Genomic DNA, 14,994 nt, shown 5'->3' on the forward strand with positions numbered 1-14,994 from the left:
GGCATCACTGCCCAGTGAGTGTCACCACTGCCCACTAGGCTTCGCTGCCAGCAGGGAGTCAGGGTAGCAGCGGTAGCAGCCACCAGGTCTTTGTAGTAAATCTAGACACACACAGATAGCAAAGGCCTTTAGTTTTCCTGAGAGGGGCCCCAAGGAGGATGCAGCCCTGGGGTCACTGAGGGTGAGGGGCCCCTTCTCTGAGGAGGCTCCCATGCCTGGGTCTGGTTAGACCCCACCCCTCCTCCTGACCAGCTGGAGGCCACAGTCCCCTAGCCTCAGGCTTGGGCCCTTCTAGAGGATGGCAGGCCAGCCATCTGGGCAAGAGTTATGCTCACAGCCAGGATGGGACGAAAATAGGAAGTGGTCTTCAGTGCCAGGCGGGTGCCCGCCCGCCATTCTTCCTGGGTGTGGGGGCGGCTACTCCTGGGAAGGGCCTTAGTCACCCGCCAACGGCTGCAGGGAAACCTGCATTCAGCCTCTGGGAAATGTTGCGGGCCCTCCAGCTGGACCCCCCAAGGCAGACTCAAAGGTCCATACTCCTGGGGTACCCATTAGGAACCAAATTGTGCTGAAGGTGTCTTCTGGTTATTCCAATGGATCTTCCCTGCCAGGTAGGCCCATGTTACAGATGAGGAAGCCAAGGCCCAGAGATCTGCTCAGTGTCTCACGGCCAATAACTGACAGTGTCAGGACTTGAACTTGGAACTGTCTGAGCCCAGGGTCCCATTGTAAGGAGAGTGAGGCCCAGCCCTCCAAGGGAAGGGCTCCCTGGGAGGTGATACTTGAGCCGACAAAATGAATATAAGGGAGAAGCCTGTCTCAGCCAGAGAGAAGAGCAAATGCAAAGGCCCTGAGGCAGGAACAGGTTTGGAGTGTTCGAGGAACAGACAGGAGCCAGGGAGCAGTGGTTCCAAGATGCAGGCCATGCCCACCATACAGATCACCTGAGTCTGGTCCCCACCTCTGAGAGGGTGAGCATCTATCTTTAGCTAAGTGTTGCCAGATCCTCCACCATACAGATCACCTGAGTCTGGTCCCCACATCTGAGAGGGTGAGTGAGCATCTATCTTTAGCTAAGTGTTGCCAGATCCAGAGCCAGACAGGGAAGTTGTTCTGGATCTCACAATGGGTGGAGAATTCCTGCTTTCGAAGATCCGTATGTGGAGACCTAGGACTTTCCCCAACATCTTTTCAGAATATGGACTGAGGATAACAGGAAGTGATGACAGCTTGGCTCCACCATTATCGATGGCTGACCCATCATTACCCTTTGTGCTCCAGGCAGACCCACAGGATCCCTTGTCTTAGACACTGAGATGGGAGTTTCTCAGAGGGGTCGGGGCAGTGGTGGGATTCTGGTTCTCCAGTTCCGTTACGACCTTGCCCTGATCACGGGCATCTGGGGTGCAGCTGAGCCTACGATGAGCCAGCCTACAGCCTCTGATGAGTGTATACTTCCCGGCTGCCCACCAGAAAAGGATGCCATGGTAGGCTTGTGTGGGAAGCACAGGTAAGTTTCCATTGATCCAGGATGGGTGTCTCATAGAGAAAGAGAACATAGAAGTCTAGATAAAAACAACCTAAGATAGCTCATAGGGGAGAGAAGTTGCATCTGGTGAGGGGTCAGGAAAAACACTAAAGACATAGCATCCGAGTGGAGCATAAGGAACAGATCAGGTGGAGATGTAGGGAAGGTGTGGCTGTGCCCAGAAGCCAGTGTGGCTCCAGTGTTACAGAGGTCACTTATGGCTTTGACCTCACCCTCACAACCTTGTCAGAACCACAGGGCTGGATTGCTGGCTTTCTCTTGCCACTTTGTCTTGTTCTCCTCTGGAAAGCATGTCTTAGTTTCTGACCTTGGCTTTCACCACTTCCCTGTCTAAAATGCCCATCCGAAGTGAAGCAAGACCTGAGTGGTCCATCTCCCCACTCTGCCCACCCATGACTTTTTTCGAAGATGGTCAGTCCTAATCCTGATCTAATGATTGCTACTTTCTCACCACAGATCTTGCCTAGAGCCCACTTCTTTGCACCCCAGTTCTTTATTTCACTCTAGTGTAGTGGAGTGTGGGATTCTTGATGGAAAGTTATTTTCCTGAACATCTGGACTGTATGATTCTCTAGTCTTCTGACATCCATCGCGGCTGACGAGAAGTCTGTTGTCAGTCTAATTGTCATTCCTTTGTGGTAATCCCTCATTTCTTCCTGCTGCTTTTAAGATCATCATTTCGTCTTTAATGTTTTGCAGTTTTACTATGGTGTCACTTCAGTTTTATTTATCTTCCTTAGGTCTCAGTGTGCATCTTCAATGTGAGGACTCATGCCTTAGTTTTGGAAGGTTTTCAACCATTAGGTCTTGAAATTATCTGGTTCTCACCTTCTAGAATTCCCATAATAGGCATCGTGGACCATCCCGGACCTTCTCATTCTACCCTCTAAGAGCCCCAGCCTCTCATATTTTCCTTGTTTCTGTACCTCTCTGCTGCATTTCATGAAATTTCCTCAGACGTGATTTCCAGCTTTGTAATTCCCGCTTCCACCGCGACTGATTCGCTATACAATCCATCCGCTGAGTTCTTATTTTATGCTGCAATGACTTTGATTTCTTTTGAAATCGATTCTGTATTTTTAAATAATAATTTTTATTATGTCTTCCGCGCCCTCTTCTATCTCCTTAATAATTTAAAATATACTTATTATGTAGTCTTTTTCAAATTATTCCAATATTTCTAGATGTAGTGGCTTGCTTTTTCGGGTCGTTAATTCTTTCTACTGTGAGCCCGTCGTCTTCACTGAGTACTTTTTTTTCCTGTAGTAATTGTCCTGAGCTGTGGGAGTGTCCATATACATAAAGTGAGTGGAAGTAAGCTTCTCTCATAGTTCTAACAGTTTTTGTGTTCATTTCTAGATTCGGAATTTTAAAACCCCTGGACTGTATAAATTTGAATCTCACATTTACTCATGGCTCTAGCTAAGGTTTTGGTTTCTCAAAGGAGACTTCTTTTTTCCACCCCAGAAGGATGGAAAGCTTCATTGAGCTATTTTGGGTCAGCTTCACAAGTCGCCTTTGTGGGGGGCAGTTCTTTTAGCCCTGGGCTTTAGCCCAAGGTCACTTCCCCGCTCAGCACCTCTGGAGTCCAGGACACATACCCTGTTCCTGATTCTGCCCTGATTCTGAGCCTTTTCGAGTCTCTCTGGCCTATGACCCTAACTGGGTGCCTCCACGGCTCTAGGTGACTTGATTCATGCCCCACAGTACATCTCCTTGACCTTCCCTTGAATGAAACCTCCCAGCTTCACCATCTCCCTTCCATCCCAGGGACTCTCCTTAGTTGCTCCAGGTTCTGTGACATAGTTATGCCCAAAACCCCAGAAGGGGCCCAACAGTACGAATCCCTTGATAAGCACAGGCGCCAACTCCCAAGAACCCCAGATTCTGACCAGTGAGACTCTTTAGCCCATGACCTTCTAGCACAAGACCGGGAAACTGCTCAGTGGAGCCCTGGCACTTTCTAGCCATTGATCTGATGCACCTAGATGAATGGTTCTTGACCTGGGACAGTTTTGTCCTCCTAGGGGATATTTGGCTATGTCTGGAGACATTTTTGGTTGGTGTGACTGGTGGTGGTGTTGGTGGTGGTGAAGTGTCACTCGCATTTAGTGGATAGAGGCCAGGGATACTGCTAAATCTTCTACAATGCACACGACAGCCCCAACCACTCAGAATCAATTATCTGGCCTAAAACGTCAACAGTGCCACTGTTGAGGAACTCCGATGGCTGCTGCTTCCCTTCCTCAAAGTGGCTCCTGACTCCCCAGGGGCTGAGCCCTACTTCTGCAATGGAACGGAGGGACAGAGGCTGCCACAGGCTGAGGGTGCATCTGGAAGAAGGGTGAGTCTCATCGGACCCAAAGAACCTCCATGGACCCAGATGCCTCCACGGCTCCCAGTTCCCAAACAGAGCTCCGAGTGAGCCCATGAGCATCACATAAGCTGCCCTACCTGCCCAGGGGGCCTCCCGTGCGGCTCCCTCCCTTGTGCAGCCTGCACGCGCCAGTGACACATGCCTGTGTGATGTGGGGAGCAGGCCCCGTGTGATGTGGGGAGCGGGCGTGTGGTCGTTGGAGCAGGCCAGGCCCTCCTGGGAGTGGTGAGGACATATCTCTGGTGCCATCTTTCCTGTTCTGATAAATAACTGATCTGTGGTTGAGGCAAGAAGGTCACCTCTGCCCAGGGAAGCTCAGGAACAAACCACTTGTGACCGGTGGGAAGAGCCCCGGGTGGGGGCAGCGGGAAGTCTGCCTTCCCTGGCCACCAGGCTGCTGGGGGCAGATTTCAGAAAAGGGAAGTGCTGCGCTGGGGCAGCGCTTCCTGTGGTCGCGGCAGCCAGGGCGTCAGGACAAGCACAGCAAATCAGAGGGTGCTGCCCTACCCCGGGAGGGGCGAAGGGAGCCTTCCCTGGTCAGGAGCCCTGGCCCGAGGGTCCACGGCTAGGCACGATCTGCCGCTGTCCTCCGTGGGTTCGGGCTGGGGGGCCCTGGGGATGGAGGGACTTACGCGGTGCCCGCGGGACTGTGGCTCCGCTGTTTGGGAGCCTCCAGAGCGACACTCTGCTCTCAGCGCGGATCCAGCTAGGGCCTGGTTCCTTGCTCCCTGCCTCTCATTACCTCCAGGCCCTGTCTGTCCTGCACATGCTCACACAGTTCCCCTGGCCGCTCCTCCAGGCACTGAGTGAAAGCCCACTGCCCCTACCTCCGGGAAGCCCTCAGCCCCTGGCTGGGGTGCCCTGGGAGACCCCCTTCCTCCCTGAAGGAAGGCTCAAGCCCCGTAGTCTGTGAGAGCCCGCCCAACCCCTAATGCCTCTCAAGCAGGCAGCGGTCTGTACTCTTCTGTCTCTTGTTAGGGAGGATTTTGGAGCAGGAGCCTAGGAGCAAGGGTGTGGCCAGGCCTCCACGGCTCCTGGAACCCAGCCTCCCTCCTCCGAGCCTGGACTCTGATCCCGAGGAGTGCCCAGCCTGAGAAGAGAACAGAAGGGAGGGCTGTGGCCCCCGTCCCCCCACCCCATCCCTGCTACCTCCCTCTGGGTAGAGTCCCACCCATAGCTCCTTGACTATCCAGATTCATTCCAGCCCCACAAAGAAACCCTGGGGCGCTACTCTGTCCCCTTTGCCCTGGCCGAGCCCCCGTTCCAGTGAGCCCTGTGGACAGAGAGCTAGCTCAGTGAGCCCCCAGCTGTGCAGCCTACAGCCCCAGTGTGCCCCCCCTGAGGCTCTGAGGGCCAGAGCTCCCTGGGCTGATGGGGGGAGTGGGGGTGTCATGGTCGGGGGGAGGCTGCAGCTGCTGCTTCTACCTCCCTGGTCCCAGCAGAGGTTGGGTCAGTGAAACCAGTACCCTGCCCTTACCCACTGTATTCAGAGCCTACGAGCAGTGCCCAGGGATGGCCATGTCTCCCAGGTCCCCAAGCTCTCTGTCTCCACCTGTGCCCTCCCTTTTCACTCTCCGCATCCCTCTTGACCTTGAGTCACCTCTTCTCTCACTCTCTGTCCTCACTCAGCCTCTTCCGTTTCTTCTCCCTCCAGCTCCGGGACCCCAGCCCCTCTATGTATATATTTATACACCTGTCAGTCTGTCTTTCTGTTGCTCTCAGCATTTTTCTCTCTCCTTATCTTTTCCATCACCCCACACTGACCCCGGCTCCTCTCTGTCTATGTCTGTCTCTATCTCCCTGACTCTATCTCTCTGTCTCCATGTCTCCATTTCTGTCTCTCTCTCTCAGTGTTCACTCTGGTCCCTGATTGCCCTACCGTCCAGAGCCCCTGCTGTCCCTCGGCTGCAGCCTTGGCAGGGCCTGCTGGGGGCATTTTTTAGTTGCCCACGGGCCCTCATCCTGTTATCAGTTGGAAATGAATCAGATTAGGAAACGGGGGAATGGGGGTGTTATCGCTGGGTGCACACGGGGCGCTCGGCTAATCTCTGGTGGCCCTGGGTTCGAGAGGAAATGCAGTTGCGACACTGAGCCCTTCTTACCGTCGCTGTCATGCCCGTGGCCGGGCGGTGGGGATATGGTAGGAGAGTGGAGCGGGAGAGGGCAGAGGGCCAGGCCCCGGCCGCCCCCGGGCATATGCACACCCACGTGGGGACACTCGCACTTGTGCATACGTATGCACGCCCACGCACACAGCGCCTCCTGGACTCTTGCACACCTTCCTCACCTTGCACCTGTCCTTCCATTGCCTTTGCACACCCACATCCATGCCCTGACCACCGCTCCTCACTAGATGGCTTCTCAGGCCTTGTCCCAGGTGCCTGCAGCCCCTTCTTCTTTCAGCAGATGGAGTGACCCCTGTTCAACAGCCATACGACTGGCCACTTTCCTAACCAAGCCCTCCTGCAGTTCTCAGGATCAGCCCCCCATAATCTCTGTGGCCTCCAGGTTGGTATGTCCAGCTCCTGCCCCATCTCTGCTCTCGCCTCCCACTGCCCCTCAGCTTTCTCTGCCCCTGTCACCCGGGCCCCCTTACCGTGCTTCCTCGGTGCCCCAGCTTCTGCACATGCTGTTCCCTCCACCTGGAAGACTTTCCTCCAAGGCCCGCCTGGCTGACTCCTGCTCATCCTGACTCGCTCTGCCTTCACGTCATTTCCTCAGAGCCTCGACGGTCCCTTTCAGGTCCCTGGTTTTAGAGGCTCTGGCTCCCTGTGCTCTGTCCTCATGGCATGGATTCCCCTGTCTGCACTGGGACTACGCTTTTCGGGGAATGATTTTTGTTTACTGCCCACATCCCACCAGACTGTAGATGTGATGAGGCGGGGACTCAGTCCTCCACCACTTGTCCAGTACCTGGCCTGGGACCTGGCCACAGTAGACAGTGGTTGAATGAACAGAGGTATAAACACACCCAGAGACACGGACACCCAGGTACAGACAGAGGAACACACAAACACATCCACAGATACTTCACGAAACCCCCACCCAGACAGACACTCAGACAGACTCTCAGACACGGGCCTGAAAACCTAAGTGTGCAGAGAGACACAGAGAGACCAACTCGTACGCACATGCCGACTGTCTCCTATGGGCTCACTGCGGCTTGTCAGCTGGTGGGCACCCCAGTCTGTGACCCATGTGTGCCCAACCCTGCCCCTCAGGTGAGATCCCCCGTGGGCCTTCTGCATTCTTGGTCTTGATTTCAGGAATCTCTTCACAGGTCACAGGCTCCCCAGGCAGAATTCTTTGGGCCCTGGTCGTGGTCTCAAAGCAAGTAGCTTTCAGGCCCAACACACAGTGTCACAGCTGATGTTGACTAGCGTCTCCCACTAGTTAACACAGAGGGCATGCCATTCATCACCTCTTCCTACATGGCATTTTAAAGAAAAGTTACAGATTAGAGAAAGGATTGGATGAGTACACACAAAGCTAAAGCTTGGTATTTTCTCCAGCAACGTTTTACTTTCGGAATCACTGCTCAAGTTAATCCAGGTCAGGGTTTCTGTCCCAGGCTCAAAGAGGTTCCAGCTGGAAACAGGCAGCCGTGGTGGTGGATGGGGGTGAAGAGCCGGGCCTGGGAGAGGGACAGCAGGCCATGGAGGGTGGACCCTCAGGCAGAGTGGGCGGTAGGGCAGAAGGCAGGAGGGCAGTGGGGCAGGGCCCGGAGGCAGTGGCACAGAAAGACCTCACCTGGCTTCATCTGGGGCCTGGGGTAGGTGGAGCATCTGGCCAGAGGAAGCCAGAGAGGTGGGGTGCAGGGATAGGCCTGCATTACCCGCAGTAGGGAACGGGGCTTCCAGGCAGCTCATTATCCAAAGCTCTTACAAGCAACTTCTCTCTTTCTAAGATGGCTTTCACCACCATCACCGCCCCGTTGGGAAAAGTAGTGAGCTCCTCCTCAGGGCTCTGCCCACCTCTGGAGGTCCCTGTATCAGTGCTTGCTTGGTGAGAGCCTGCTTTTCTGCTGTCACCAGCTTCTGAAACCGAGAGAGCTTGAGCCATGTGCACTATGCACCAGGCATGGGGGAAGGTATGAGGGGACAACTCTGTGACCTTTTTTTCAAATCGATGGGCATTTCCCTGGTTACTAGCAGTCCGACCCTCCTCCAGTCAGACACAGTCTTCCTTCAAGAAGGTTATTCTCGAATTCTCCTCCTTAAACAGACCTAGCAGCTTCTAGGTGCCTCTGTCCCGATTTCCAGTTTCCCTTATCAGGCCCAGGCGTCGTTTTTTTCCCAGACTGCACACCGCAGGCAGGCGGGGTGGTGGGACCTGTGTGCCTGGGGCAAACGCCAGAGGGTTTCTGCAGCACCCAGGCCTCTGCACCATTTTCTTGTTCCCCGGGGGCTGGTGGCTGGCCTGGCGTCTCTCGGATGCAAATACTGAAGACTTCTCGGCTGATCTGAGAAACGTGAGAACAGGGCTGGGAAAATCGGCCGTTTTTGTGGTTTGGGGGTTTGAAGCAAGTTTCACAACTGATCTCCCAAGAACATGGTCCAGTCAGATGCGCTCTCCACCCGGGGGCCCAGTTCCCTGATGGCACTGGTGCTGACCGCTCCCCTGGCTGGGCGGCGGGGAGAGGGCTGAGTCTGAGGCAGGGGGCTTCACCACCTGCCCCCCACTGCTCCCCACTTTCCTTCTTTGGGAGATGAGCACGAGAAATGGAGAAGATGGAGCCATTTTGGAGGGTTCTTGTGGTTTTTGCCTCATCCTTCGGCGTGGGGAGAGGCGTCCACTTGACACCCTGACCTCCCGCCCTGGAAATCTTTCTCAGGTGCCGCTGGGCAGCTGTACCCTTAAGCCCTTATTTGTGGAGACATAAAGGCCAAGAAATTATTTCGTTGCCTTAACCTTGGACTGCGGCTGAGACTAGTGGGAGGTACTAGAGGAATCTGCTCTTGGGGTTCGGGGAGAAAGGGGGATCCCAGGAAAGCACACTCAGCCTACCCCGAATCCCCAGAATTTCTGCTGCCTCCCCTGCAGACAATACCCAGCTGAGATGGGGAAGGGGTTTTTAAGGCCAGTCCTGCCCCTGAGTGGCCTGGTCCCCCAGCCCATCCTTCCACTCTGGGAAGTCCCAGGCTGCCTCAGGCCGGCCAGGGGCAGAACCGAAATTGGTGACATCTGCCTCTCTGGCCCCTTGGCTCCCGCCCCAAGTCCCCCCGCCCACTTGCCCCAGACTCTTCCTTCAGGAGCTTCCAAACCCCTGTGGAACAGCAGGCCACACGGTCCTTGAATGAACACTTCCCCCGCCCCCACTGCCACACTCCCCGCCCCAGCCCGGGCCCTGTGTGAGCTGGACACTCCCTGGCTGGTGTGTGATTCTGTACCCTGTCATCTTTCCGCTCAGGGCCACAGAGGCCTAGGGCCCCTGCATGTTTCTCAGACTTACCACTTTCCACCCCACCTCCCAGTGGAGGAGAGACTAAAGCACCAGACAGGGACATTCCTGCCCAAGGACACGTTCGTGAGGCAGTGGTGGGCATGGGACAGAGCCCCAGCTCCCGGGATAAATGAGGGTGGGGCTGGGGACCTTCCACATCGAGCAAAGCAGCTGGGAAAACTGGGCCGGGGCTGAGAGTCACCCGACTCACAGCCGGGGAGGTGGCCAGTCATGTGCTTGGTGGGAGGAGTGGTCGGGTGGTCACTCCGACATGGTGGGTCGAAGAAAGGCAGGCCAGTCCTGTGGCAGCGCTCAGGGAACAGGGAGAGGTGGCATGGCCAGACACGAGATTCGAGCAGGTCCACGGAGCCCTCTTGATCAGAACCAGATAAGCCCGAACAATTGAAAACGCCTAGACAATTAGCCAGCATTTGAGAAGCCCTCAGGAGTCCTCCCTTTGGGCGGGCGTAGCTGGGTAGATGAGGCTGACAGTGCTGGGGTCAGGCAGAGACCCAGACGTGCCTGCTGGGGCCAGGCCCAGGAAGGCTGGGGTGTTCTGGGTGCATGTGCCTGGAGTTTGTGTCCCCTTCCCGTTCCCTATCCATATGCCCCCTCCCAGCTTCCTGTTTCTGTTTTGGGGCCACAAGAACTTCCTTTTCTCATCATGGTTGAAAATGGCTTGCTAGTCTCAGCTGGAGGCCCAGTGGGGGTGCTGGTCACTCCAACCCAGGGGACATCCACAGAAGGAGGAGCAGGGAAACTCTGCCCTGGGGGATGTCAGGGCCCATCCTGCCACACTGAGATGTGAACTGTAGTCCTCCCCACAGTGCTCCTGCTGGACTGGCTGACAAGGCTCCCCCAGCACCTTGGATGGAACCCCTGGCATGAGCACTACTCAAGGCCAAGGTGCGCTGGATCCTGCTGGAGTGACCTCGAGTAGTCACCATGTCTTCTTCCTGCCTCAGACAGAGGACCCAGAGGATCTCCTGCCCCTTCTTCCTGCTTCTTCCTAGGCATATTGGCACCTGACATGGGCACTCATGGGATGCACCACATTGGCCCATGGTGCACTCATACACACACATGCGTGCGCACAAAGGCACACACACTCATGTACAAAATCAGGAGGCTCCACCAGGAGCAGAGTTGCAGCCTCCTAGACGCTGAGGCAGTGGGGACCTGGCCTGGCCTGGCCTGGCCTGGGGAGTGCCCTTGTGTGTGCATACACTGGTGAGTGTGTGTGTGGGGTCGTGTGGAATGTGCGCATGTGTGTGTGTGAGTGTGTGGGTTTCTCTCGGTGAGCATGCGTCTGTGTGTGTTTGGGGGGCATCATCTCTGTCCTCCCAAGCACATCCTGCACCTGAGCAGAGCTTCTCCCCTAAATAAAGCTGAGTTGTGCCCTGCAAATGCCTGATCTCTGTCTCAAGGACACAGCTTGGGGAGTGACCTTCCTTCAGCCTGGTGACTCCTTGGGAGGTAGTCATGCACAGGGCCCAGGACATGGGAGCCAGCCATGAGGTGGGCTGCCAGAGAGGGTGCGCAGGGCGGTCCTCAAGCTGCCAACTTGAGACTACCTTTATCCACTAGGGATGAAAGGCCCATAAGAGGGGCTCCCCGTGAATACCCTGGGTTCAGTGTGGGGTGTAGGGGTGAATTTGGGCAGAGCTGTTGAGATGCTGAAGTTGTGCCCACCGTTCACCTCATCCAGCTGGCCTGGGATGGAGCTGAGCATCCAAATGCTTCCTCCCAGGGCCTGGGGCCGGAGTCAAGGTCAGGACTCCACCAAAGCTTCTATTCAGCATTTCTCTGAGCACTTGCTAAGGGCCAGGCATCTCCTTTACTGCGTAAGGACCATCACTGCCACTTACAGATGAGCAACCCGAGGCCCCGTGGTCAGGAGGCTGTGGGGCCAGGACCGAAAGCCAGGAGGCCGCATTATAGACATACACCAAATTTTGGGCCTGGCTATCCCCCTCCCTGGGGATGGTAACACAGGGAGACAGCACAAGGAACCCATGAGCCCGAGGTCACCCGGTCCCACTACTCAGCACCTGGCCCGTGTTCCCCATTATCACTGCGAGGAGGTAGCAGAACAAACACTCACCGATTGTTTACACTGAGGTCTCGGGGCCATAATTAAGTCTTCGCAAATCAGGCCTTTATCCGCCCATCTCCAGCCTCTGAAGGGGAAACATCCTGGAGCATCTAATGAAGGAAAGTTGGATGGGTTTTAAGACTTTTTTAAACCCCGAAGAAGAGGCCTTTGTTGCCACTTCCCTCCTGTGGCAGCCTGCCTGGTCGCTGGCGTGGTCCCTGGACTCCAGCGGCTGCCCTGGGCCAGGGGCAGGGACAAGTGGCTCCAGCTGTGGCAGTCCCACCCTGCAAGTGCCGAGCCCCCAGGCCCCGTTCACCATCTGGCATCTCCAATTCCAGTGACACCGCTGGCTGTGGGCAGGGCCCCAGGCGTGGGGTGCTAAGGCTGCCCTCTTCCCTGTCCTCAACGCCTCACCTCAGCTTGTCAGATCTACCTTTGGGCAGCCAAATCCAGGTGGGGATGGGGTGGGGCTGGCAACAAGGGGTGACCTCTGATTACCCAAGACCCCCCATTATACCAGCCCTACCAGATCTAGGCCTGCTACCCTCTCTCAGCCTCTGCACCTTAGCTAAAGCTATTCCCTCCTCCAACAATGCTTTTCCCTGCTCCTTTCTCCCTAGCAAATTTCTACTTATTATTTTAAGATTTAGTTTGGGCATCACTCCCCAGGGAGGCTGCTGTGTACTCCAGGGCAGTTTCCCTGTCCCTCCTCTTTACCTCTATACCCCCGACTAAATGGTGTTCGTGCCCCTGGGTATGTGTCCCTTGAGGGCACATCTTGAGCATCAGGCCAGCCCTGTGCCTGGCACAGAATAAGCAAGTGCTCAGTTCCTACTTATTGAAGTCCAGGAAGAGTGAGCAGGGGGTAGTCGCATCACCCAGTGACAGACTATGAACCCTGGAATCCTTGCTCCCATTCTCTGTGAGGAGTGCCGTCCACCCTACTCCACAAGCAGAGAAACTAGTGTTGGCAGCAGAGGTGAGTTGCTCACAGACAGCTGGAGGGTGAGTGGAGAGTCTAGGGCAGTGAGCAGCAAATCTTTCTGGTAAGGGGCCAGGTGGGAAATACTTTAGGGTCTGCGGGTCACTTAGTCACTGTTAGAATTATTCAGCTGACATTCAGGGCAGAAGCAGCCATAGGCAGTGCATAAACTAGTGTGGCTCTGTTCCAATAAAACTTTATTTACAAATTTCATATCATTTTCGTCTGTCACAAAAAATGATTCTACTGAGTTTTTCAAACCATTAAAAAATATAAAAATCATTTCTATCTCGCGGGTTGTACAAAAACCTGTGACGAGTGTGACTCAGTGTGAGGCCTGTGGGTGGCTGATCCCTGGTCCAGGATGAAAACCAGATTTGCCCAGCGGGTCTAACACCGGCCTGGTCAGTCCTCTCTTGGGGGCCCCCAGCTCAGACATGGTGCACGCTCATCAAATGGATGGAGCAAACAAACGAGTGAACTAACCTGCTATCTAACCAACTAACCAGTTAACTAAGCCCTTATCTCTTAGGTTCAGAGTTATCCCCTTCCCATCTCTGGTCTTCTTTAGACCTGACTGACCTTTTGTCCGATGACCTATCTCATGGACCTCTTGCCCAACCCCCATCGTTCTGACCTCTGGCCAGGCCTCTGGTCAACTCCTAAAGCTGCCGAGCTGCTGCAAACATGCACTCATTACTACTGGGCGAAGGTGGAGAGAGGGCGTCGGGGCTGAGAGGTGGTGTCTGGCTCCACCCTCGGGCTGGATGAGAGTGGTCTCGGCAGACAGAGGACACATTCCAGGCAGCAGGATGTCCTAGACAAAGGTGTTGGAGGAAGGAGCTGCGGGACCACAGTAAATCCAGGAGAGTAGATACATGAGTTCCGCCCCATGCGGGGCTGGGAGCAGCCAAGGAAGAGACTAATCCCATCAGGAGCAAAGGGTGTGTGTCCAAATATGGCCGTAGTCCTGACACACTCAGCTGGGCCTGCTGGTGTGGTGTGAGTGAACCCGGAGGCTCGGGGAGGCCCCAACGTGCCTCTTATAGGCCTGCCCCACACCTGACACGTGGCCGCTCCTATTCCAGACTCACGTGTTTGGGTTCAGCTATGCCCTGTCTCATCATTCATTCATTTCACAAACATCGGTGGACTATCACCTACCTGCCAGGCAGGCCCCCTTCAGGTTGTGAGAGATAAAGTTATGGTCCTTGCTTTCTGGAACCGACATCCAGCAGGGAAGATGGATGATGGACAAGTAAGCAAGAGCAGGGCCATTGCTAAAAGCACGAGGAACTGGAAGGGCAGCAAGGCAACTGAGTAGTGACTGGAAGCTGCTTCAGGCGGGCCTTGCTGGGGAGGGGGCAGTAGAACCCAAACCTCAATGAGGAAAAGGGCCAGCCAGGCAAAGACCCAGAGGGAACCACAGTGCATAGTACCGGGGCAGGAGCAAGCTGCTTGAGGGACGGCCCCAAGAGAGGGGCACAATGATGAGCATGGAGACAGGGAGGGAGGCCCGGCCGTGCAGGACCTCGCAGGATGCTGCGGGGCAGGCAACACATATAAGGGCCTGGAATTTTGATCAGATTGATGGTTGTCGAGATCTCTGGCCGCTGCTGCTGTTGTGGAGGAGCTGAGGGTAGGATTGTAGGATAGGACGCCTGTCCCCAAACGTGTTGCGAGGGCAGTATGTCAAGGGCCGGGTCCTGCCAGGCAGTCAAGGGCCGGATCCCCTGCTGGAGCAGGCGCAGAAGGCTGGGCAGGATGTGGGCGCTGGGCAGGCCCCAAGACTGCTGCTCTTGGCCTCACTCTGGCATTGGCTTGGCATGCAGCCGCGAGGGAGCCATGTGTGGGCATGTCCCGGGGCAGCTCGCCTGCCTCTCTGGAGACAGGAGCCACAGGTAGGCTGGCTTGCCTGGGCCCGGCTCTCAGTGCTGTGGAGGTGAGGTAGGTTGCAGGGTGGCAGAGACCTCCCTAACCCTGAAGCCAGCACAGGGAACGGGGAGCCCCTCCACCTTTGCCAGGCCTCTTTTTGCTCATTCAACCACTCCGTATTGCAGGCTCGCTGTGTGCCAGACCCAGCGCCCGTCCCAGGGTCTGTCTAGCTAAGCATCTGCATCCGGTCTGGGGCCAATCCTAAGATGGGTGTCCCCTCCCACCGCAAGGCTGCAAGCCCCTCCAGCCCCAGCCCAGTCCTGGCTGAGGGGTGTCGGACGCTGCCTCTCCTTCTCCTAGTCCCCATTTCCCAGTGGTACCAGGACATCTGGTGCCAAAAACAGAACCTGTGTGAGGTTCAAGTACTCAGTCCCGGTCTCGAACTTCCTGGGAGTGCTTGGAGCAGACTCCTGGGTACCATGAGGGCAGTGTCTGCAAGGCAGGACACCAAACAATGTGAAGGCCACTGGGCAAGCAGAGCAGGAGTCTGTGCCTGGCAGGTCTGTGTCTGTAGGGCATGGCTCATGCAGGCCTGTGGTGTCTTTCAGGGGCAAGAAGGCCCGGGTATGCATGTGTGAGTGCATGTGTGTGTATATGTGTGTGTACTGTGACC

The sequence above is a fragment of the Pteropus alecto genome, unplaced genomic scaffold, assembly GCF_000325575.1.
Source record: "Pteropus alecto unplaced genomic scaffold, ASM32557v1 scaffold7, whole genome shotgun sequence".
Lineage (NCBI taxonomy): Eukaryota > Metazoa > Chordata > Mammalia > Chiroptera > Pteropodidae > Pteropus > Pteropus alecto.